Genomic DNA, 26,888 nt, shown 5'->3' on the forward strand with positions numbered 1-26,888 from the left:
ACCCCTCAGCGATGACTATTGGAATGGTCTCCAACATTATTCTAAAGACCACTGCAGAATCTATGGGGAGAGAAATTCAATGGTGGCTTTCCTCACCTCTAATTCTGCTGGGCTCATCCCCTTCCATGTTAAGCAGAGGCTATCTTGGCCATGAAGGATGGCTATGACACACTGACGGACTGACTTTCAGGAACCAACCACAAGAGTTCGAAGTGCACCCTTAAATAAGTTTACATAGGCTTCAGGCCATGGCAATCCCACTGACTGCATGACCTACCAGTTGCTGAGGAGTTCTAAATTGTTTTCTCCAGGAAGTACCTGAGGTGAGAATGTTTCCTTTGAATGGATGCTACTTTATAAACCCCTGCTCTATTAAATGACCAGGTATTTATTAAGCCAACAGTTTTGCTGCTTTCAAGAAGACTCCAATGGAACAGGAAAGCCATGACTCATTTAAACCAAAACAGTAAATACAACAGCAATGGAGGGAAAGTGTCAAATACATATGGCAGCAAAAGTCTGACTGCCTAAGGAGGCCACATAATAATGTCTAATTGTAAAACTAGGAAGGGAGAGGGGCTCACCGCAGGCTGCCAGAAAGATAGCCCAAAATTCAGGGGACGATTCTCACATTTGCAAGCATGGAGGAAGGATTCTTAAATGAAAAATAGCAATCTTTACTTTTTCTTTTCCACTAAATAGTGGAATAAGGGTAAAAGGGGGAGAAAGCAAAATTTTTAATCGACGCAAAAATAGAAAGTTATCTGTTGATAATGTATATGGTAATAACTTGACTAAATTAACATACAATGTATTCATGTTGGATAAATCTAAATAAATAAGTACAAAAGAAAAAAATCTGTGAGGGACCAGCAGATAGTGTAATGCCTACATTGCTGGACTTCCATGTAGTTGACCACAGTTCAAGTCCCAGACCTGGTGGCTTAAACTCACACCGGGCATGTGTGTGTGTGTGTGCCCAAGATCCTGAGAAGAGAATGGGGGAGAAGGGACTGTGGCGTGGCCATCCCCCCTAGGGGGTGATTTCTCGCTTTCTGTCTCTCTGTCTCTGTCTTTCTGATGAGCACACACACCCTATAGCAAAAACCTCTCAAAAAAAAAAAAATCTGTGAGCACAAATGATGAAATGAGTAATTACTTTAGATATTCCTAATAAGTTAACATTGTTAAAATGTAAGATAATAGCTGTTAAAGATACTCATGGATAAAGTATTGTAAGCGAAATCTAGCAAGTCAAAATCATAGTACTTGGACTTAAAATACTTACAAGACACTTTTCAATAATAATTTCACTTGTGTTCTAGATTTCACTAGCAACTTTTTAAAATAATAAAGAAGAAACAATAAAACACAGCTCATCTGGTAATCTGAAAATTTTCTGTTATAAGAACGGAAGTATAGAAAGTGGCTGTCACAGTCTAATTTCTCAGATTCCACAAAGAATATTTTTAATTTTAAAACAGAATGTCAACAGGGTTGATTGAAATAAGGCGAAATAAATTAATGCTAAATAATTACTGAGGAAGTTTGTTTATGGAAATGAATAATTCAGTGTTTTACAAAGTAAATTTAAGCAGCAGCTGCTTTGCTGACATTAAGCTAAAAAGAGCTTCCTCAAAATATACAAACTTTAAAACTAGAGAATCATCATATTTTTTTATGTCAAATAGGAAGAAGTTATTTCCTAAGTCCTCTGGTTTTAGTATAAAATATTACATAGTTACATTGGGACGTAATCCACCACTTAAGGAGCCTCAGTCTTACATTTTGCTTGGAAGGGAGCTGTCACATCCTAGTTAACTGAATATATGCCTAATTCCTGGTCTGTTAAGTCTTAGAACAGCTGGGCAAAGACAGTAATTCCGATTTCTAACAATCTGTTCCCAGTGCACTTGCTCCTGCATTTTATTCAGCTCTCAAAACAAATCCTACGGCTGTCTCTTAACTCCAGTGCAGTCACCACCTCTGTCTACTCGTTCCCGTGCACCAGGGAAAAAACCCCTTCTCCTTCAAAAAGAAATGAACTCAACGTTAAAAAACGAACGCACCTGAAAGAAATTGCACATATTATAAATTAAGTTTATTTTTACTGAACAATTTAGCCACAGCTCCTATAAGGAATAGTTTCACTTAGCAGTACTTAATAGAAGGGGAAACTGGAAACCTAGAATGTTACAAGGAGACTCAAAGATGGGTCTGAAATAAAAATTAAAAGGAAAACTGGATTCTATATTAACATTAAAAATTTTAGGTTTATCTATTATCTAATGCAAGCTGAAGATTCCAACTCTTTAAAAAAAGTGGATCATGAAAATTTAGTAGACTAGAAACAGCATCTTCTTAAAATGAAACAGAAGAAACAGTCAAATACATTGCATATTTCATCTATATAAGTGCTTAAATATACATAAAAATGTGTGTCTGGGTTGTATTTTAAAATCTATTCTTTGTTTTTATTTTATTTTATTTTATTTTTTTGAGAGATTTTTGCTAGAGGGCACAAGCACTTACCAGAGAGACAAAAAGCAAAAAATGACCCCGGGGGGGATGGCCACACCACAATCCTTTCTCCTCCATTTTCCTCTCAGGATCCTGGGCACATGCACCCAATGTCTCAAGTCGCCGGATCCTGGGCTCAAATCACAGTCGAGACCTGATTGTTCAGAGGTTTAACCTCTATATCATCTAGCTGGCCCCAAATTTATTCTTATTGTGAGTCAGAGATGAAGAGCTTGAAAACTACAGATCTAGTGCATGCTAATTCTTATCTTCTACAGTAGTAGAAAAATAACTCAAACAACATATTCTTAATTCATTCTTTTTTTTTTTTTTTGAGAGGTTTTTGCTATAGGGCGCGTTCACTCGCCAGAAAGACAGAGAGAGACAGAGAGATAGAAAGTGAGAAATCACCCCCCAGGGATGAAGGACACACCGCAATCCCTTCTCCTCCATTCTCCTCTCGGGATCTTGGACACACATGTGCACACACACACGCCCAGCATGAGTTTAAGCCACCAGGTCCGGGACTCGAACCATGGTTGACTACATGGGAGTCCAGAACTGTAGCCATTACACCATCTGCTGGTTCCCTTAATTCATTCTTTTGTCAAATATTTACTGAGCATTTCTATATGCCAAGTCACATTCCAGGTACTTGGCATACACAAATAATACAAACCAAAATCTCTGTGCTCATGAAGCTTATTCTGAAAGGAGGAAACAGACAAGAAACATAATACTGGAAGGTATGTTAGAATGCGGTAAGAGTTATAGGACTACAGAAAAAGACAAGAGGGATTATGGAAATACAGGCATACTGGGTTGTATTTTATGTGGTGTCATGAAAGTTAGGCCTTCTGAGGAGACATTTGGAGAAAAGCTTAAGTGAAGAAATCAGTAGCATAATTTCTTTTTTAGGTTTTTGCCACAGGGTGCATGCACTAGCTGGTGAGACAGAGAGAAAAGGAAAGTGAAAAATCACACACACACACACACCACCACCACTCCCCTTCCCCTGCTGATGGCTATGCTTCAATCCCTTCTCCTCCATTCTCCTCTCAGGATTTTGGGCACGCACGTACACTTGCCTGGCATGATTTTCAGGCCACCAGGTCCAGGACCAAAACTGTGGTCAGTAATATGGGTGCCCACCGGCTTAACTACCACACCACCTGCTGACCCCAGTAGTGTAACTGTTATATCCAATGACAGCATAAGGCAAATATGAAGCTTCTAATTCCGTATGTAACATATCAAAAACCATTTACAGGAAAAAAATAAACCACATCTGCATAGAACTTAAGTCCTCTATTACCCAAGTCAATGAACACAAATATACTTCTTAAGACAGAACAAATAAGATTTAAGAACCTCAGGTTTAAATTTTTTTAACTTCATAAAAATGACTGGGAAAGCTAGAGCCAATTAAAAATTTCTAGTATTATAATTGCGTTTATTTTAACTTATCTGCAATAGACTTCAAAAAGTTTGTGGAAAATGGAATTTAAGTATGAGTTCATTTCGGTACAAAAAAAATTGAAATCCTTGGATAGTTTTCTCATAAACATCATTTTCTACAACTTTTTAAGGATTCCTTACATGGGTGTATCAGCATCCATTAACTTCTTAATTCACAATAAAGGAATTTTATATATTTATTTTTAAATATAAGCAACTTCAGAAGTATCTTTTGATATTTATTCATGTCTACAAAACTACACAAGTTCTTCCTCTTAGTTTTTTGTGGAAGCCATGAAAAATTCTCCCAAGTCTATCTATTAACATCTGAAATGATTCAATAAAATTTGTTTGTTCTACATTGCAGAAAAGAATGTATTTCCTATAAAAACACTGCCCCAAATTTTGCTAGTTAAATATACAATGTGCAAATTTAGAAAGCTGTTCAATAAAGCAATTATCAAAATATCTGTATATTAAAAGGAGAAAAAGCATTTCTCTAATTTTGCATATATAACTACTAACAATAAGGTTCTCATAACTCATTTATATAACTATTTTTCTCCTTTTTGGAGAGGTTTGGCTATAGGGCCCATGCGCTCACCAGAAAAACAGAGACAGAGACAGAAAGTGAGAAACCACCCCCCAGGAGGGATATCCATGCCGCAATCCCTTCTCCTCCTTTCTCCTCTTGGAATCTTGGGCATACCCGCACACGCGCCCGGCATGAGTTGAAGTGCCGGGTCTGGGACTCAAACCTCAGTCGACTACATGGGAGTCCAGTGACATAGCCATTATGCTAACTGCTGGCCCCATTTTTTTTGACAGAGTTCATTTACGTAACTGCTCCAGAGCTGCTATTAATTGGCATACATTAAATAATGGCAGAAAGAAGATCATCCAGCCAGACTTTAATACTTTTTTAAGAATTTTTAAATTTTTTTTTTCCTAATTCACAAGATATGGGGGAGGGGGGGCGAGGGGGGAGGTGGAGGTTACTGAGAGAGCAAGGTGCCATGCCCAGGACTCGAACTGTGGTTGGTCACATGGGAGTCCAGTGCCTTAGCTGCCATGCCACGTGCTGGCCTGAGACTTCAATATTTTAAAGACTTTTTAAAAATCCATTAACTTTGTATTTATTTTTCCAGTTAAAATGGGTTATTTAAAAAAAACAAGCATTCTCTTCACTTATTTGAAATCCATACAGCTCAAATTTTAAATCCAAAACATAGGTCTTACAAAAAAAAGTAAGATTTCATAAGACTAAATAGGTTTTTGAAGTAAAGAATACTTTTATTTTTTTTAAGAGATTTTTGCTATAGGGCACATGTGCTCGCCAGAGAAAAAGACAGACATAAAGTGAGAAATCACTCCCTGGGGGCTCAGGGGATGGACACGCTGCAATCCCTTCTCCTAATTTCTCTTCTCAAGATTTGGGAACGCACACACACACACGCCCAGCGTGAGGGGTTTTTTTTTGTTTTTTTTTATTGAAAGTTTTTTTGCTATAGGGCGCATGCGCTCGCCAGACAGACAGAGAGAGACAGACAGAAAGCGAGAAATCACCCCCCAAGGGGGATGGTCACGCCACAATCCCTTCTCCTCCATTCTCCTCTCGGGATCCTGGGCACGCACACACAAGCACCCGGCGTTGAGTTTTAAGCCACCAGGTCCAGGACGTGAACTGCAGTCGACTACATGGGAGTTCAGCAACATAGCCATTATGCTAACTGCTGGTTCCCACGCCCAGCCTTAGTTTTAAGCCACTGGGTCCAGGACTGAACCACAGTCGATGACACAGGAGTCCAACGACATAACCATTATGCCATCTACTGGTCCCAAATTAAATACTTTAAAGAGATACGCTTTGCTGTGTGTGTGTTAGTTTTCTCACAGGACACATCCATTTTCCAGAGAAAGACAGAGATACAGACGAAGAAGGAGAAAGCACTCCCCCCATGGGACATGGTCACATCACAAACTCTTTCCTCCTCTTCTGCATGCTGTTGAAATCTGGAGCATGTACACATATGCATTTGGCATGTTTTTCAAGCTACCAGATCCAGGACTTGAACTGCATGGCTGGCCATACAGGAGCCAGTTCCCTTAATCACTAGGCCACGGGGCTGGCCTGATATATTTTGTTTTAAAACCTAGAACGAAAGTCTCAAATTCTCATTCCTCGCTGAGTAATCTTTTGGCACCTCATCATCATCTACCTCAAACTTAACGTGTCCAGGTTTACTGTTTCTTCAAATTATTCTAAATCAAACCTTTAGCATATCATGGTTCTCTTCAGTGGTGTTCTCTTTGATCGAGTGCTGCTAACTCTTCCTTCGATGCCTCCCATCCCCACTGCCACCTTCCCAAAGCAGACACTGTACTTGGTTTGTACAAGAAAGCAAAAAAAATAAGCATCCTTTCCATCAACTCCTACACTCAGCTTGAGCCCATATACAAAACCACCATGAGTTTTATTTCATGTGACTGAAAAAGAGGAGGAATATGGAATTGTATAAAATACAGCAAAAATAATAAAACTACTGCGTGCACTTTCCCCCCAAATTACCATCCTATTAGACACTTGTAGGCGATCAATAAAGGCAGGATTAGTGTACAGACATGAAGTAAGAAAGGACTGACTTAAGATTCAGAATAATCTGACCCAGCTGAAGTGGCACATGCTGCTAAGACGTAGTTCTCGGCAGCGTGGAAACCACATGGGAGGCCCAGGTTCAAGTCTCCGTCCAACCAGAAGGCTAGACACAGTGGCTTGTGCCTGTAATCCCAGCAACTTGGAGAAGATGAGGCTGGAGGATCCTGAGCTCCAGGTTGGCCTGGACAATGTAGCAAAACTGTGTCTACAGAAAAGCTAGCTACAGTGGCAAACACCTGTCATCCCCGTTAGGAGGCTGAGGCAGGAGTATGACATGGCAAGAAGCTGTCTAAAAAATAAACAAACAAAATAATCTCAGCAATATGGGCAATCAGGAAAAGAACTTTTTAGAAGTTTCTTTCTCTCACGAGTATGTGCATACATGCATGCACATGAGACACCGAGAGACAGCACCCTGACAGGCTTTGGAGGTTGTGAACCACCCCCAGCCCAAGCAAGTCTCTGAGTGTGGGCAGACACATGCCTGGCATACTCAGGGACGTCTCCAGCATGAACCTGGTCAGCCTTGCAGGGCATCGCATTGTACTGTTGTACCACCATCCAAACACCCCCTCCACCCCAAAACTTTTCTCAAGGTTCCATTTCTTGGAGATAAAGGCAAATTCCTACATTTGAGATTTAAAAAAAATAAAAATAAAAATAAAAAACTTCCAAATTTTAGAATACAATGATTTTTGATAATGCAATTTAGTGACATGATAAAACATGACAAAACACTTAAATTAGTCTTAATATCAGTGTCCCAACCACTTAACACATGAGCACCTTCTATAAAAAGGTGACCAGGACATTTAGAAGTTTAAAAACTACTATGTATATAAACACTGAATTATGCACTAACCACTTTTTGGAAATCTATCTAGCAAAGGGAACATCTACGGAAAAATAGAAAACGTACCAATTTAGTCAAAATAGAAGGCTCAAGAAAGGGAATAAGACTACGATTAGTAACGTAGGTCGAAGTAAAATCCTGGAAGATAGCAAATGAAAGAGTTCAGATTTCATCCTACAGAGAGTGAAGAATGACAGGAACTAAACTGTGTACTTCAAAAAGCTTTACTTAGCAACAACACATAGGAAAAATAAAGGAAAGGAAGAAAAAAAATGATCTAGATAGGGAAAGCTAGTCTGTACCCTACTAAAACAATCTGGGCCTAAAAGAGAGGCCAGTTCTGGGTAAAAAGGGCAGGATACTACAAGCTCATCAGCCTTTCCTCAATATTCAATAAAATAAACAAAAGGAGTTTGAAATGGGCAAAAATCGGCCAGCTGCCACTATACCATAAAAGAAACTCATATTTTTAAATTCGGAAAGTAGCAGTAAGGAGGGCTGGGCTTGTAGATCAGTGATTAAGGGAATTATGGCGTCAGATCCCACATGGCCAACTGCAGTTTGAATCCCAGCCCTGGTGACTGGAAAAAAGCATGCTGGGCACACGTGCATGCGTGCCCCAAATCCTGCCGGGACAGAGAAATGGAGGGAATGGGACTGCAACGTTACCACATCCCATATGGGAATTTTCTCTCCCCCTCTTTCTTTTCTCTGACCCCAGCACTAGCAAGCGCATGAAGCTTCTGGCAAAAAAATAGTAACAACAAAAATAAAAAACAAGTAATAGAAAAGAAAGAAAAGATTATGACAAGGCTCAGTGTAGCGTAGATCTTCGCCCCAGTTCTACCCCCTAAAATGTACTGGGGAAGGAAATGAGTTAAAATACCCTGACAATTCCCACTCATAACACTGCTCGTTCTCAACAGAAGCAGACAGAGGGTGTCAATATGAAGCCCAGAGAAAAGCGAAAAGAAAGCAAACCCAAACAAAAGAAAAATGCTTAGTCAAAAAGCCTCTACCCACCTTTGAAGAATTTCAGCTAGGGTTAGGAAAACCACCAGGGTATGCCATTTTTCCAGGATCCACACTTAATAGAGAAGATCACCCAAAGAAAAACAAGAACTATTCCTGAAGGCGATTTAACAGAAACACTCCACTGACCGGAGTGTTCCCTCTCCCCCCTGGCTCCAGGCTTCGGGAAAGTACATAGAGGAACACTCCAGCCCTCACAGTATAGCCCACAGGGGAAGACGAACATCAGAAAAAGGTGGCAGAAGTGTTAAAGAGCATTCACCCACAATTTTTCAGAGAAACAGCAGGGCAACTCGGCAAACATGCCTAAGGAAAAGAAGATTCATCTCAAATGTCACAATATATAAATCCTTAATAAAAACAGAAATTCAAAAAAAAAATAAAAAAAAACAACTACACTTCAAGAAATAGTTGATAACACAGAATGAGACCAGAGAAAAGATAAAATAATTTGAGGACCAAAATAAGTCCCTAATAGTACTTACATATATTACAAATGTAACAGTATAGACACAACAAAAATTCAAGTGAGATTTTTATAAACGTGACTCAATAGAAAGACAGTAAATATAGAAAGAAAAAAAAGGGGGTAACGTGAGCATAGAGAAAATCAAGATGGAGCAGGCAACTGCTGTGGTGTACACAGCTTCAATGTGACCTCCGAAAACCTCAGCTGCTTGGGGTCCATGCCCTGGTGTCAACCCCTCCCACAGAGAGAAGGCTAAATACAGTAACTTGCTTCTAACCAAAGACTATGGTAATGTGGATGGGACTTCAGTGCCGTAACTGGGTTACAAAAGACTGATGGAAAACTGAATGCTGCCCACAACCACCTGAGTGAGCTTGAAAGCTCCTTCCTCAGTTGAGGCTTCAGATGAGACTACAGACCCTTGATCAGGCTACATTAAGTGTAGCCTTATGAAAAACTAAAGCAAGAGACCCAGCCAAGTCATGCCTAGATTCCTAACCCATGGAAACTGTGAGAGTAACAGGTGTTGTTTTAAGCCACTACGTTTTGGGCTAACGAGTTATGCAGCCAATAACAAGGGTTAACCTTTGTTTGAAAGTTCTAATGATGATTGGTATCTTTGAAAGAATGCCAAAAAAGGAACGGGCAAAATATTTTAAATTGTAATTTCAGAAAGGTTTTCTGACAAGAACTGAACCTACAAAACACAAGGACACAGTATATTCCAGAAAGAACTGATGCAAACTATCCTAGTTAAGTTACCAATTTCAAGGATAAAGGGAAGAATTCTTCTATTATATGATAGTATTCAAGTAGAAAAAAATCAAGTAATCTGCAGTAAAGCTGTTGCAACGTGCAGGGAGAATGAAAATCAGGCTCGCCGCAGATTTTCCGAGTTACGTTTAATGTCATAAAAGAATTGATTGCAATGTATACAAAGTTCTGAGATGGACAAAATATGACCTGGCAATATTATATCCACCCTACACGTCACAAATGAATTAGGCAACAAGCAGTCATTCCCAAACATGGACGATATCAAGGAGTCTACAGCCCAAATATTCTTCTTAAATAAATTGTTGACAATAAAGACAAACAACAGATCAAGAAGGGATGAAAGGAAAAAAGGGAGTTGGGGGATAGGGAGTTGTGGGTTACGTAGTGAACACGGAATTTATAGCTACAGAAAAGAATATCAAGTATTACACATTTTCACAATGTAAAAAAAAAAATTACAAAAACTAAGACCTCAAAGAGAAGAGGTAGGGAAAATACAACAGTGCTTTCATAGCAGGGAATCAATGAATCAATACTGCTCAAAATTAAAATACTGAGCTCAAAAAAAAAAGTGACATACTTTACTTGGTAATGGTTTTCATAATACTTTTTTCTTATGATTGAGACAAGTAACACATTTTATAAAGAAACATCTCCATGAACTTCAGCAAATCTTTCAGTTTTGTTTTACCTGCTAAATTCAACAAAAAAAAAACAGTGCATTTCATTGTATTCTCTGTGTATGTACACTGAGATTTATCTAGAATGTGGAAATTTAAGGTAACTTTTTGGAGGGAGCTCCATTTTTTTTTTCTATATTACACTTACATTATGTAAATTGAGTATCATTTTTATGGAGAGTAATGTTATTGTTATAAAATACTAACAATATGCAGAAGGAAGGAATTAACAAAAGGTTGAACTAGAATAGAAGTATTGAAAGTCAATACTCACAAATTGTTGGAAAGATTTTTGCCCTGGGTCTAGCTAACCTAAAAGACTCTAAGATCACAGAATTCCCCCATAAAGAGAAGTCTCTGCTACACAAAATCCCTGTTTTCTGTTACATCAATTCTAGAATTCTCTGCCTGACTTTCAAGGAGGATGCAAAAATGACCCTAAATTGCACAGAATTATCTTACATAATTAGGCTAATCTGTTCACTGTCCAACAAAATTTTGTGCTATATCTACCTTATATATCTTGATTCCTATTTAGAATTATTTTCTAGATAGATAATATAGAAGTTGCTATTTCAAAGACTATTCCCAATTCTTAATAAACAAAATGAGATTTTAAAGATATATATATCTTAAGGTAACCTACATGAAAAGTCTTTTTTGCCTCAGAAAATTATCCCTAACCTCCTGAAATTTAATTAAAGAATTAATTTAGAATTCTTAAAGGATTATTAGAACTCAAAGACTTCTCAATATAAAAACTTAACTCCAAATTAATACTGATTTGTAGATTGTTTTCATTTTAACACAAAAAAAGTTTAAAAATAAACCTCAAATGCAAAAATGTGTAAATATAACTTGGTAATTATATTTAGTTATAAAACACTCATCAAAAAGTTAAAAGGAAAACGAAAAAATAAAAATAAACCTGATTTCAAATGTATTCTTAAACTAAATCTTTGATATATATTGTCTTCCCATCCAAGTATTTCATATGACAATTTTAAAAAGATTATGCATCTCTATAGAATATTGCAGTTTACAAGGTATTTTTTATACTTTTTTTGTCATTTACTTACAAAATAATTTTACAGTCATAATTATCCACAAAAGAGCTATGCGCACATTTAAAAACTAAGGACTATAAAAATGAATATTACAGAAATAATTATTATAGTCGATATGAAACTTGAAAAAAACAACAGATTTATCACATAGATATAATCATAATAATCCTCTGTAACAACACACAGCGACGTTTTCAAGAAAGCAGCTAAAGCCTTCTTACTTTTTCCTCTCAATCATAATTAAAATGTCTGTTTCCTTGTTTTAATATTCCAGCACACACATTCACAATGTGGCAGTTGTAGTTCTAGATCTCCTTTTAACGGTAACTATTAAACCTAAAATGATTTCTAATTGGCTCCTTGTGTAAGATGCAGAGTTTTCTAAATAAAAACTTAATGTACCATGTGCAGCAATGGGAAGGAGCAGGATTAGTCAGTGTAGATGGTGAAACTTTACCTGTATTCTTAAGAGAATTTCCGTATTTTTCTACCACAAGATGGAGATAAAGCAGACCTGTTTACATATTTCAAAAATAGATTGTTTTTATTAAAATACCTGACATCACTTAGCTCATAATCAGGAATACATGATCTTCAAGACAAACAAAAGTAAAATCATTTCGTATGTGACCAAAGTCTTAGTTACAATTATCTCCAAAAGGTGCTTTTGATAGAAGACAATGCACAGACATAAATGTTTTCCTCTTTCAATTTATTTTACACAAGGAGCAGTTCGTGTTATGAGTTTTTGTTGATGCACACTGAAGATGACTCAGACATCTATCTACACTAGAGCTGTCCGGCAGGATTGTCTGCAGACGGAAATAATGGATGTCTACAGCGTCCACTGTGGTGGCTATAAGCAACGTGCAGCTACTGAGAACCTGCGACGTGGCTGATGCTGCACAGGCTGAAATTTAAACTGGGAGCGAAGTGCCCAGTGTGACTACTGGCTGGCCCCTGGATGGCGCAGCTCCACATCACAGCCAGTGTGAGATTTTAACGTGTATCGAAACCCAGTGGCAGGTCTCTGATACTAAAATACTTAATAAATAAAGTCTGGACTTCAAAAATACACAATTTTTAAAATTAATGTTAAAAAGTAAGGTTTCTTACCATTAATAATGAAGTTTTTTTCCCCCCAAGATCATGAGGGAAAAAAATAGAAAAAAAAAAATCAAGAAACAGAAACTAAAAACTAAATAAATAAAAACCTGCCCATTAAAAGGAGCAAAGAAAGTTTTACAGCACTCTTCTAATGAAATAAAAAAGCATGTATTACTAACACACACACACATGCACACCCATCTTTTTAAAAGTACGTCGATAAATGTGAACTTTCACATGTGGCATAGAAACATGCTTACGTAGTTAAATACCTGCACACAAATTAAACACCCTATTTATCATGAACATGAGTCAAAGTTTAATTAACGTTTTCAATAATGGGGAAAAAATTTGCTCCCTTCTTACCAAAACAGCAAGATTCTAACTACAATTACAAAGTAGAGCACTTTGCATCAGAGACAAATTCCAACAGAAACTCACTAGCCCTTGAGCAAGCCAAAGTTAAGTATCACTTAGGCTAGAGAGCCAACAGCCAATCCGTTATAAACTGCAATAAATATTCTCACCAATCCAAACGAAGATGCCAATCAAAGGTGCTGAAACTAAAAGGAAAAAAATGTTTTGCGATGATCACACCCTGAAAGCATAAGAGGGTTCATGAAGGTGCCACTTCACTGGGGTCTGTCCTTAGGCGTGGGCAGAGTCAGGGAGGAAACTGACCTGAAAGTGTGATGGAGGTAACATTGCAGAGATGAAGGAGTGTTACTAGAAACAAACCCCTGACTTGCTCACCAGGTAATTCTTGAAAGCCTACATTTTTCTGGCACAGATGCCTAGATTTTAAAAATTAGTAAAAAAACAAACGAGGATGTTTAAACTATCTGTAAGTTACAAAACTAGGATATGTTCTCATTTGTAGTAAACATCAAAACCAGTTTTTTGTTGATCAGTCACACGCTTAAGAGAAAATGAAAATAAGCGTTTCTCTGTTCAGATCTACCCATTCCCCCAAAAGAGCTCACTAAAGGATTTCTACATGTGCTGTGTTAAAAGCGAACCCCTAGAGGGCAACTGAGCTTCAATTTTTACTTTGCAATTTACTTCATTCCTCACCAGTTTACAGATACCATGACCTATTTCCTCATAGGTTAAAACTTTTCCTTTCAAACAAAAAGGAAATGCAAAGAAGAAAACATATATCCCTTCCACTAACGGAAAATAACATTATAGAATGCATTCATTAACAGCGATCAAAGAAGACAACTATGATATAAAAAGGCAAATTCTTGTATAACATACATCATAAACAAGTATTTGACTAGTAACACTCTCGGTAGGAATCAGATAGCAGATAGGAAAGACATACTTAACAAGTCTATTTAATATAAATGCTTTGCCTAACTTTACATGCATTAAATGACATGTTAAAATTTATAGGGAAAAAAGGTGAAGAATCTAATTTCAATAACAACCCTATATAAACTACCCAATATAACCCACCACAGGAAAACCAATGTTCCTTCAAGGTCAAAATGTCAAGAGGTTTTCTTACTGCCCACCTAAGCTAACACTTTTTCATGAGGTAGAAGTGTTAATACTCAAATAGGCCCACACAAAATATTGATGTAGCAAAAAAAGTTATTGTAACAACATGATAGAGTATTAGCTAGCAAGGCCACCCACCTAAACAATTCACGATATCTTTTAGTAAAACTGGAAATTGACGTATACAAATCTAAAATGTATATTCACTAGCTTAACATAAGCAAGTGAGCTGAGAATTTACTGGACAACATACAGGATCATAATGATAATTAGATAATTTGTTAAGAAAGTAATTTTTTTTAAAATGCCAGAGAAGATTTTTAAAGGATCAACTCCGCTATTTACATATATATATGCTACAATATGTCCTAGCTAACCGGAACAAAATTACAATCCAATCCATAAACTGTTTTTGAATTTAAATGTGTACATAACTGCCACCACCCAAATCCGTCCTTCCCGACATGGCAGGTCCCCAATGCTTAAGGACAGAGCCAGTATCTTGGCAAGGACAGAAGACGCATGCACATGCTGGTTAAGAACTCTTTCTGTGTGTCGGGGTAATTTTCTTCACTAGATTTATGAACTCATTATTCACATTTCATCCTCTGTACTTGGGAATCTAAAATAATCACAAACCAATCTCTGCTCATTGGGATTACATCTATATATAAAAATTTGACAAATCAAATCAACAAAGGGGCTTATTGATCTGCTGGAAAAGATGGTGGTGGCTAGCCTAGATAATTTGGCACTCACTCTCCAAGATGAAAGTAAGTGAAGTAAAAGATCAAAAATAGCAAACATACACACACAAAGAACAAAATAACAAAACAACAACTAAAAACTTGGAATCCGTATGGAAGAGTGCTCTAAGTAGTAAATTATGTAACTTTAAGATACTCAAAGTGAGGAAAACCCATATGCCCTATTGCAATGTGTGGCTTTAAGGGGAAATTCTATTTCTTTGGCTAATCTGTTGTTTCTCAAATCACCTTGGGAGCTTGGGGGGAAAAAAAAAGGTTACCTCTCTATGCAGAGAGAATCCTACGCATCAGTATTTTATAAAATCCCAGTAATTCTAATGCACACTGGAGGTTGATGACCGCTAATCTAGCCTACGTGAGAGAAGTGAAGATCAAATGTACTTGGAACCAGCAGTTAGCATAATGGCTATGTCACTGGACTCCCATGTTAGTCGACCACGGTTTGAGTCTCGGATCCAGTGGCTTAAACTCACACTGGGCACGTGTGCATGCATGCCCAAAATCCCAAGAGGAGAATGGAGAAGGGATTGCGGCATGGCCATCCCCCCTGTGGGGGGCGGCAGGGGCACATGCCCTATAGCAAAAAACTCTTAAAAAAAAAAAAAAAAAAAAAGAACGAATGTACTTCAGTCATAAGGGCACAGTAAAGGTTCTTCCATAAGAATATAGCAGTTTGGATCTCATCCTAAGAACAGAGCACTGGACCACAGAAGACATGGAAGGAGGTTGAACAAAATACTGCATGAATTCTTAACACTGAGACATTGAGCAAATAGGCTGACTCTGAAAATCATAGGGCACTAATCAAATTAAAGAGCTCCTTAATAAACTCAACCATATGTAAACCAACCATATGTGGTATTCTAAGGCCAAAATAAGAGGACAGGGAATAGTCTAGGTTCTTCATAAGTACGTAAAAAATATGGTCAAACCTTCAGTAAGATCAGAAATTCTAACTTTCAAATTTAAAATTTTATGAACCAGACATAAAATATGTTTAGGGGCAACGAATAGGATGCAATATAACTGAAATTTAAGCATGTACCCTGTACTGACATGATCCAGGACTCAGTGACTTGTCTAGCTCCTTCTTCGGGGGTTCAAATTTTCAAATACTGTACGGTCCTGACTTTTCATCTAGGAGGGTCTCCTTTAGTCTGCGCAGATGGGTGATAAGAAAAGGAAGAGCTCCAATCGCCTTAGTCTGTACTGACTTGAAATACTGAGTCAATAAAGGCATGGTCTTCCACAGGAAAGGGCTATTGTCTGCCTGAAAAAGTCAGAATGGGAAAGAAATCACCATGTGAAAAGCTCAAGGATCCAACAGGCTTAAAAAGACAACTCGGAAACCATGAGACAATAGGTTACTGCAGAGAACAGGGTTCTAATCATGTCCTCAGTATTTACCCATGGTTTGACCTAAGGCTAGTCAGTTATCTAATTTTCAAAATAAAGGACACTGGAAAAGATGTTACTCATTTAAAGATTCACGGGAACCAGCAGTTAGCGTAATGGCTATGTCGCTGGACTCCCATGTAGTCAACCACGGTTCACGTCCCAGACCTGGTGGCTTAAAACTCACGCCGGGCACATGTGCGTGCGTGCCCAGGATCCCGAGAGAATGGAGGAGAAGAGAATGTGGCGTGACCATCCCCCCTGGGGGGTGATTTCTCGCTTTCTATGTCTCTCTCTCTCTCTCTCTCTCTGTCTGGCGAGCGCACACACCCTATAGTGAAAACCTCTCAAAAAAAAAAAAAAAAAGATTCATCCCATCACCTTAATTGTATGTAAGACTTGCTTCTTTGACAATGTCACTGACTAGGAAAACATGCCTATGGGGTTGAACTATAGAAATACTTTACAATAAACAGGTGGACAAAGTTCAAAAAGTGAAGAGGAAGCTGAACTTGCATGTGATAACAGGAGAGCTTATACAGAGAGATGTCCTAAGTCCACTTTAGCAAAGTTGAATCAGATGTTAAGTTATGCCAGTAGAGATAGTTGAAATAAGGAAAGCCATCTAATAATTCGGATTCACAGCTATATCTGTTAAGTTTGGTTGCCATTAAAACTGAAGTTTGTTTTGTTGTTGCTGTTTTTAAGTTTATCAGTGTTAGTAAGAGACTGAGGACCCAAACCATGGTATTCCATGTCACTCCAGTATTGCAAAGTGGGACTCCACTGCCTATGCTACCTGGCTGACCCTAATACCAGAGTTTTTAAATTACACTGAAGAATCAAAGAGAGGAAGGTCAATGTGAAGGTGTCGTTCCTCCATCATTTTAAAGGTAATGACATGTATTCTATTAGAACGCAGAGTAAAACTATGGATATTGGAATCAAAAGCAGCCTGAAAATGTGAACTTTCAGATGATACAGGCAGAAGTCAATCACCGGTAAGATAAGAGAATAAGCTATTGCTTAGCTAGTCGTTCTTAGACAACAAGAGGGTTTTTCTTCAGCTTCGGGATTTAATATTAGATTTTTAGATCAGACAAGGGCTAGTGGCACAGTGGTGAAATGTGATGCTTGGCAAGGCTGACCCACACGGCCAGGTTCTGGGTTTGTGTCAGAGAATTTTAATAAATGCCAAGGGTTATCCCTTTAGTCCTGGCAAATACACATCATTACCTGTCACTAGTAATGAAGAAAAGTTTCTACTTTTAAAAGAATGTAGAAATTTAGGAAGTAGAGTTGTTGGGCCAACCAGCAGCATGGTGGTTAGGGTGGTTGGATCCCACACGGCCAACGGTGGTTCAAGGCCAAGGCTGGTGGCTTAAAAAACATGCCAGGCATGAGTGCATACCCCAAACCTCTAATGGATAAATGGAAGAGAAAGGATTATGCCATGGTCAACCCCTCAGGAGGGTGCCCTCTCACTTTCTCTCTGGCTCTTTCTTTGTGGGGAGTACACATATGCCCTAAAGCAAAATTCAAAACAAAAAGGAAGAAAGAAAGAAAATATTCAATTTGCCTTATATTCTGTGGGAAAAGTTATACGTATACACATACAAGTGTCTGCGCGTGTGTATATATACACATATACATAAATAGTTTGTTTTTAGGTTTTTGCTGAAGGGCACACGCACTCACCAGAGAGACAGTGAGAAGGAAAGTGAAAAATCACTCCCCAGGGTGAGAAAGTGAGATATCACCCCCACACCACAATCCATTCTCCTCCACTCTCCTCGGGATTTGGGTCATGCACGAACACGCACTGGGCATGCAGTGGACCAGGTCTGAAACCTGAACCATGGTCCGCCATGTGGAAGTCCAGTGCCTTTACCACAATGCCACCTGCTGCCCCCTCCCACATTCCTATTTATAAAATTCAATTGGGTTATCAGAAAACTCACAACGTACTTTTCTATGTTTTTCTATTAGAAAATGCATTGCGACTTTTCCGATAACCCAGGATGTGTTTGCAACCTTTCCCTGGGTAGAAAGACAGACTTCAGATGTGCCGATGTCTTACTCAAGAAATTGAACCTGAAGTTCTGTCTCAGGTTTTTAGGCTTTTCAATATCAACCTGACTCCTAGTCTTTACTTACTTATCACCTCCAAAATGTCCCACAGATTTCCTGACGCCAGTTTCCAAGTAACTGTATGGACGAACCATGCCCATTCTCACCTCTGCGTCTTCAGTTCTGAATTTATGATCCGAGGTGCTTCTGTCGCTTTCCTGGACTGCCCCCAAGTCATTAGCCATACTTCAAGGTCCAATTGGTACCCTTATGCCTGTCATTAAATCTCACTCGACAATCACAGACTTTCGTTTTTTTCTAAACATGTATTTTATTATGAATTGTTTTATATAATTGTTTTATGTACCTGGTTTACCCCTCATTGACCAGACAATAAGGTACTCTAAGCAAGCCTAAGACTTACACTCTGCTTCTCCAGCACTTCTCATAATGTCCATCACGTGATAAAAATTCAAGAACTAATTTTTAAAGAATTATTTATTTTATTTGTTATTATCTTTTAATTTGACTAGAGAGAGACAGACAGAGAGAGAAAGGGAAAGTAAGAAAGCAAGCCACCAGATCTGTGGCTCAAACTGTGGTCGGTCACGTGGAAGTCCAGCACCTTAACCACAATGCCACCTGCCAGCCCCCAAATTCAATAACTATTTAATAAAACCGGTATTAAATTTAATTCTCCAAATTCGATAAATTAAGCTTAGTTCTGCAAACTAAGACCAATATTACAAAACAAGTTTTGGAAATTTCTGAAAAAGCAAATGTCTAGTTATCTACTCAATCTTGTTTACTGCTTTCCAATGAAAAATAATTGACAAATGTTATTTTAAGATTAAAAAAAATGTAGAAAGCTTATAGAAGAACATTTTTTTTTTTGAGAGAGATTTTTGCTATAGTGTTCATACACTCACCAGAGAGAGAGAGAGAGAGAGGGACAAAGAGATAAAAAGCAAGAAATCATCCCCTAGAGGAATTGTCACGCCACAATCCCTTCGCCATTCTCCTCTCAGAATTTTGAGCATGGACGTACACGTACACACACACACACACACACACACACACAGAGCGTGAGTCTTAGGCTGCCAGGTCCGGGACTTGAACCATGGTCGACCATGTGGGAGTTCAATGTTTTAACCACTACATCACCTGCTGGCCCCTAGAAAGAATTTTTTTTAATTCACCATATTACCAACACTTAGGAAAACTCTGTTAACATTTCTTATACCACTTTCTTCATAGTATTAATCATAATTTTAATCTAAATAATTTTGGTAACTTTCTCTGCTACCACAAACTCCATAAGAATAAGGACTGAATCGATTCCAATCACAGTTTTAGACAGCTTATGTCAATGGCCTTACTATGATTACAAATGTATGTATCTTACCATAGCCTATGTTGACACCTAGGTTTGGGGCAATATTCCATATTATATAGATATTCTTATGCATATTTTATTGCACATTTTTTTGAGAGATTTTTGGTATAGAGCGTGTGCACTCACCAGAAAGACAGAGAGAGACAGAGAGACAGAAAGCGAGAAATCACCCCCCAGGGGGATGGCCACGCTGCAATCCCTTCTCCTCCATTCTCCTCTCAGGATCTTGGGCACGCACGCACACGCGCCCAGCGTGAGTTTAAGCCACAGGATCTGGGACTTGAACCGTGGTCGACTACATGGGAGTCTAGTGACACAGCCATTACGCTAAGTGCTGGTCCCCATATTTTATTGCATATCTTTCATCATTTCCTTAAGATAATATCCTACCAGTAGAATCGATAGGTCAAGGAGTACGCACATTTATCAATTTTTATTAATTTTTTAAAGTGCTCACAAACTCCTTTCTTGATATTGTATTACACTATATTCCTAGTAAGGAGGATAGCTACCCGCTTCACCAAAACCTTGTCAATATTATAAATTAGGTATGTTTTCTTACCCACAAATATTTCGTGCATATGATTAGATTTCAATTTTTTTATATTTTTCTAATTAAATAACTTTGTCTTTTGATAACCAGTTTTAATTGCCAAAAAGCATGTATGTTTGTCAGAGCAAGACAGAGAGAAAAAAAGGGACAGAAAGAAAGCTCCCCCCACTGGGGCCTGGTCATGCCACAATCCCTTCCTCTCCATTTCTCCATCTTGTTGCTATTTTGGGAAGGCACACATACATGCCTGGCATGATTTTTCAAATTGCTAGGACTGTGTTTCAAATCATGGTCCGCCATGTTGGATCTGGCTCCCTTAACCTGCCCTAGATAATTTTGATATATATGAAATAAATAAAATTCAGTGTATCACTGGATGAAACAACAGTACATCCTTTTGTGGTACACACCAACAAATACAGGACATTCAAACCACTCTAGAAAGTTTCTTTCATGTTGTTTCCAATCAGTATCTGCCCCACTCCCTCGGTACAAGCATTGTTCAAATCAGTTTTGTTTATTTTAGAACACCATAAATGGTGCCTGTTCTGGAACATAACATTAAAAAAGAGTATGCATCCATCTGTGTGTGTGTGTGTGTGTGTGTGTGTGTGTGTGTGTGTGTTTGGGGAGGGTTGTTTTTCTGTTTGTTTGTTTGCTTGCTTTTTTCTCCCATGAGAAGACGGGGAGCCACTGAAGAACAGAGCAAGAAACAGAAAAAGACAAGACAGTGTCAAACAGCCATCCCCAGTAGAATTTTCAAACTGTGATTCTACCTCCAGCCTCAATCAGTCAGGATCATGAATCCTGTAAGTACAAGAAAACCTCAGGATGCAAACCTAGGACCTTCCCAATGGCTTCAGCACTGCAAAGTGCTACGTTACCACCGCACCCCCCTCAGTAGACCAATTTCTTTACTATTTATATTCACTCAACCTACTCGTTTGGAAATTCTTCTCCACTGCCATATAGGCAGTAGTTGGTTCTTACTGCATGAGTACATCACAATTAACCTACTCCTTCTCCTTCTGAGAGAAACCTGGGTTCCTATCCAATGTCAGCTGTTATGAATAAGCTACTCAAAATATTAGTGAACAGAGCTTCTATTTTGTGTATGTAAGTTTCATTTCTCCTGGGAAGAGCTGCCAGATCACTGGACAGATATGTGCATAATGAATGTTATCAGAGTTCTTAATTGCAGCCATTCAGGCAAACATGCCGTTCCAATTACATCGAAGTTGCCCCTACATTAGTATCCTGTGAGTCCCGGAGGTTCTGTTCATGATTTTAAAAACCTTTTCCCTGCTCTCTAGATTGAATATTTCTATTGATTAATATTTAGGCTCATGATCTCTATCATTTCCATTCTGAAATCTTTACAAATTTTACATATTACAGTTTTCAATTCTAGACTTTCAATTTGGGCCTTTTTCACTGTTTCAAAAATCTGTTAAGGGACCAGCAGTTGGCGTAATGGCTATGTCTCTGGACTCCCACATAGTCAACCACGGTTCGAGTCCCAGACCCAATGGCTTAAACTCATGCCAGGTGTGTGTGTGTGTGCCCAAGATCCTGAGAGGAGAATGGAGGAGAAGGGATTGTGGAGGGGCCATCCCCCGTTGTGGGGATGCTTTCTCACTTTCTGTCTCTCTCTGTCTTTCTGGCAAATGCACATGCCCTATAGTAAAAATCTCTCCAGAAAAAAAAAAAAAAGGCTGTTAAGATTTCCCATATTTAGGTTCATGATGCCTATCATTTTCATTCCGAAATTTTTACAAATTTTACATATTGTACTTTTCATTTCAGGTCTTTTTTTACTGTTTCAAATGCTCTGTTAAGATTTCCGTTTTTTTAATTCATTGCAAACATTTTTTCGTTTTTTTTTGGTTGGTTGTTTCGGTTTTTGCCATAGTGTGCACGCGACAGAGCAACAGAGACAGACACTGAAAGAGAAAGTGAGAAATCACCTCCCCCACCAGGGGCCATGGCCATGCTGCAATCTGTTCTCCTGTTCTCCTCTTAGAACTATGGATATGCATGCACACACGCCTGGCATGAGCTTCAAGCCGGTAGGTCTGGAATTCAAACTGCAGTTGGCCATGCGGGAGTCCAACGCCTTAACCACCATTCCACCTGCTGGTCCTTTTTCTTTCTACTCTTAAGCAATTACATACCTGCTTTAAAATTCCTCCTGGCTCTGGAGTTTATATGTGCTAGGCAACATTCTCAAAAGCAGTGACACATTAAACATTATAAATATCTCAAGGAACCGAAATAAAAATTAAAAACTGCTTAAGCCCTAGGAAGAAAATAAAAATTTCCACCTTGTTAATGTCTGGCATAAATAATACATAGCATATACAATTCAGCAAATAAACAATAGTAAGTAGAAATAAGCCAGCTCATAAGCCAGGAATGACAAATACAGGCAAAGCATATCATTGGTTGCCTAATCTACCACTCAGACATGGCAGACATAACTAACCAATCGACTAACATGCTTTCTGATGGATTTCATTCAGGGTACTCGGCAGCCACCATCAACTCATTAAAACTGACACAGATACACGGTGTTTGCTGTCTTTGACACAGTTAAATAGTAAATAATAATGTAAAGGGCACTGGACTCAATTTGAATGATGGCTCTGCCATATTAACAGGTCACATGATGCTGACTGACCAGTTACTCTCTTCACTGAAGTATGGGAGTATGCTTTTCTATTCCCCGCCGGGCTGTTTCAGTACTAACATATACTGCACACGGGAGTACTACGAGTGTTGAGAAAAATCAATGTAGTTCTGTATTACTCTGGGAAAAAAGTGATCTATGTAGAATCTTAATAAAAAAAATTAAAATGTCGTTTTTTTTTAATCTATCACTGTCACAGCTGAATGTGTGTGTAGTGATTGCATTTGGGAGAATATGAAAAAGGTACACTTAATGGGACCAGCAGATGGCAGAATGGTTACATTGCTGGACTCTCATGCAGTTGACCACGGCTGGAGTCCCGACCTCGTGGCTTAAAACTTATGCTGGGTGCATGTGCATGTGTGCCCAAAATCCTGAAACGAGACTGGAAGAGACGAGAATATGGTGTAAAATCATCCCTCTGGGGTGACTTCTCGCTTTCTGTCTCTGTCTCTCAAAATCTCTTTTAAAAAAGAAAGAAAAGCACCACATTTAAGAAAATAAATCATCTATAATCTACCCTTTCTCTCATATTGTCAGACACTTAATATTAAGTTTAGGATGTTCTTCTTTTTCTCAACGTAACTGCGTATCATTTTATTAGAATTAGAATCATATGATATACGATTTTATATCATGCTTTATTTTTACTAATGAGCAAGTTCACATTTGTTAACAGTCCTTCATAAACTTGAATTATTTGTTAATGACCCTTCAAGACAACTTGCACTATTTACCAAAAAATTTAGAAAACGACTACAATCAATACAATTGTGTAAATATTCTACCCATCTGTTTCCCTTTAGAAGAGTGATCACTTTTGACTACAGTCTAACAAAACAATTTCAAACTTAAATGTCTAATGGATCCCTCAAAGTTAACCTGCCCAAAACTAAACTGATCCATCAACAACCGAAAAAGGAAATGGAATTAAAGTTCTCCACACACATTCTTTTTTATCTTTGCTAACTGTAACTCCGTCTTTTCACTTGGTCAGGTAAAAACTGAGTCATCTTTTTCTGTTGCTTCTACCTTCACGAACATCTCCTGGATGTGCTCCTTCTTACACCGCCATGACGCCCACCCTTCCACTTGACTAACCCATCTCTTAGATGCTCTGTCACCTCCTTCCTGGTGTCCCTGGTTCTGCCTTTACCCTTATTTCGTCTCTTTGCAACACTGCAATAACTGCTGTTAAACTGTCAAGTATCTTATTCCACTGTTCAAAGCTATCGTTGCCTTGTCATTTCTCCCCCTAGTACCTGCGAGACCTTATATAGGACTGATTATTTCCCCCCAAGCATTTTGCTGAACTTATCCCTTCTCACTCTACCCTTCATCCATTCGCCCCGACCCACGGTGACCTTTCTGGTGTTCCTTGAATATGCCAGCTTCACTTAGTGCCCCACGGTCTCTGTACCTGCTCACCTATGATCAGACCGTTCTTCTCGGCGATCTGCATGTCACGCTACTGCACGTCCTTCAAGAATTTTGTCCAAATGTCATTTTCTCAATGAGACCCACACACGCCACTTCTGTAAAACTGCGGCAGCCCCATTCCGACAGTGCACTCCCACTGCCCTTACCTGGCATTATTTTTCTCAAGAATACTTCCTTACAATGTTTATTATTGATCCCCTCTCCTCACTGAACGTAAGGTCCTCAATCCTAAAGATTTCTGATTATTCACTGCTCATGGAATGGTGACTGACATACAGGAAACAGTTCTTTTGAATCATTATGTTCCATATAGCCTTAGATTCCATGAAAATGTTAAAGAGAATCAGGAAATTATTCATTTTGTAATGTAACAACTAACAATAAAATATGTGCAAATAGTATTACCACATGTTAAGATAATGGAGACAACAATGGATAGAAGTATGACGTCAAATAAACCTGCTTATGGGCTTCAAAATAAAATCTTTATTATCTATTTAATTAAATAGTCTAAAAACATAAGTAAATCATGAGAAATCATTGCTATTTAGAATCACTGTTTTTTTCCTTTTTTTTTGGAGAGGTTTTTTTTGTTTGTTTGTTTGCTTTTTGCTATAGGGTGCGTGCACTCGCTAGACAGAGACAGAGAGGCAGAAAGCGAGAAATCATCCCCCCAGGGGGGATGGCCACGCTGCAATCCCTTCTCCTCCATTCTCCTCTCAGGGTCTTAGGCACGCACGCACACGCGCCCAGCGTGAGTTTAAGCCACCGGGATCGGGAATCGAACCGCAGTCGACTACGTGGGAGTCCAGCGACATAGCCATTACACTAACTGCTGGTCCCTAGAGAACCACTTTTTAATTCGGAATTTATTCTATACTTTACACCCCTCCTAAAAGAAAAACATAAAAAATAACCTGGAAGGAAACACATATTAGGCTGTAACTATAATGTATAACTTCTAATTAAAAACTTGCACCATAAAAATAATGCGCTGCTTTCATGCACTGGCTTTGTAAATATAAGATCAAGCATAATATAATAAAATACTGCTTTCGTCTGTTTTATACACTATAGTTCAAAGCATCTCAGCACCACCCACCTAAAAAAGGACGGATTATTTTTTAACTGGTTCTAAGTCTACCAGTCTAATACAGTCCAGAGTTTTACACAGATCAAATCTCCTGCATTATTATTTTCACAACAGACTTATAAGATTACTCTAAGAATGTATATTTGCAAAAGTGTAATTATTTGTGGGTATTTGCAAAAAGTTTACCACTGTCAGAGTTGGATTATTTGAAAAGAATGCCAATTACAATCGGAAGATCAGCCAGTAGCTTAAATGAAGTGTGATATTGTGCTCGGAGTTTATACATAAGGCATGGCACTGTTTAAAGACCATATTTAATTTTGGATTAACTTCTCCTAAGATGAAAAAGATTTAAATCTATCATAGCAAAATAATTGAAAGTTGATGTCTAGGAGAACTAGGATAATAAAAAAAAATTGTTAATGAAGTACCGGCAGGAAAAATTACATATTTTATAATAATAATATTTATTCATTTTAACTATATATTTTAGTTTATTTATTTCCCAGGACAGAGAGAGAATGAGAGACAGGCACCCTTGACAGTGTCTTCATGTCATGAGCCTCCTCCCAGCCCTTCGGCCAGCCCGATCATGGAGGCACTGGTGGCTATGCCCAGCGTATTCAGGTAGGCATGAACCATGAACCACGATCTTTCTATGGCTTCCAGCATGTGCAACAGTGATTTTAACAGTGCTTTTCCAGTTTCAAGTCATGTCATTCTTCGCCGTTATGTTCAAATGTACTTTCCACAACTATACCTTCAAAAATGACTTCATAAATTAGTTATTTAAAATATTATTTTGGGGGGGCCAGCAGGTGGCACGGTGGTTAAGGCACTGAAGTGCCACGTGGCCTACCTGCGGTTCGCCTCCTGGACCCAGCAGCTTGAAAATCGTGTCGGGCATGTATGTGTATACATGCCCAAAATTCTCGCAGGAGAATGGAGAAGGAATTGCAGCATGGCCATCTTCCCTGGGGAGTGATCTGATTTGTCACTCCACCCCCAGAGAGTACACAAGCCCTATATATTATATGTATATATTATATATATATGTATGTATATGTATGTATGTATGTTATTTTCATCTGCCTTGACAAATTCCCTGATAATTTAGTCATTTAAATATTTCATTTTATTTTTAAAACCAAAAAAAGATGCATATTAAAAACTAGCCATGTGTTGTTCTATGCCACACAATGCCATGTTCATGCATGACAGGAAGGACTGTGCAGTGGGACCTGGTCTCGCTGCAACCCCCTTCCTCTCTACCTCTCCATCCTGTCAGGATCCTGTGCACACGTGGATGGTGTGTTTTTCAAGGTGCGAGGCCAGGACAGGCGTGAGAGCTAGCTGCCTC

At 38.5% G+C, this 26,888-nt stretch overlaps 1 protein-coding gene across 2 annotated transcripts in view; it reads right to left on the reverse strand.

Moving 5' to 3' along the window:
* Window positions 1-26,888, reverse strand: part of CMC1 (C-X9-C motif containing 1) — a 66,378-nt gene that overhangs the window by 13,665 nt on the left and 25,825 nt on the right. The window lies entirely within an intron of this gene.

This window comes from Tupaia chinensis, unplaced genomic scaffold (assembly GCF_000334495.1).
Source record: "Tupaia chinensis unplaced genomic scaffold, TupChi_1.0 Scaffold000368_1, whole genome shotgun sequence".
NCBI classification, from domain to species: domain Eukaryota; kingdom Metazoa; phylum Chordata; class Mammalia; order Scandentia; family Tupaiidae; genus Tupaia; species Tupaia belangeri.